The sequence below is a fragment of the Penaeus monodon genome, chromosome 20 (assembly GCF_015228065.2).
Source record: "Penaeus monodon isolate SGIC_2016 chromosome 20, NSTDA_Pmon_1, whole genome shotgun sequence".
In the NCBI taxonomy this organism is placed as follows: Eukaryota; Metazoa; Arthropoda; class Malacostraca; order Decapoda; family Penaeidae; genus Penaeus; species Penaeus monodon.
Window position 1 is genome coordinate 25,360,155 of NC_051405.1, and position 568 is coordinate 25,360,722.

A 568-nucleotide genomic window follows, 5' to 3' on the forward strand; every position below is an offset into this window, starting at 1 on the left:
AATTATCATTTTCTTTGACAAAGAATGATACATAAAAACATAGCCTCCTATCCCACGTGCCAGGAACCGCCCTTCTAATAAGTAATGTGTCAGGTTGGATGAACTACAGAGGCAGAATTTTGACAACGTTGCAGCATATTAATATTCATGGAAATAGCCTCGCTTTGGTAGTTCTAGCAAAGAGCAGCGGTCGTAAACAGCCGAAGTCCATTCATACGGCAACTTCTACGATGATCACTCAACATCACACGAAGTTTACGTTAGAATGAGATGATAAGAACCTGCAAGAAACCAGCATGCTATTCAGTCTAATTCTCACACGGCTCAGTCTTAAGCTCACACGATCCTGCACTCTATTAGGATCCACCCTAAAATTTCCCTTCTCGCTCTATATTCTTTTACTCATCTCAGCGAGCACTTTGAAAAGCAAGAGCTCCCTCTAGACTTCAATGATGCTCTTTGTTCTTCGGAGGTATCATAACAACATCATAATTCATGTTGAGATCGCAATTGTGGAAAAGTTATTGCACGTCGGGTTTTGGTGGCAGAATTCTGGATGAATAAGTGG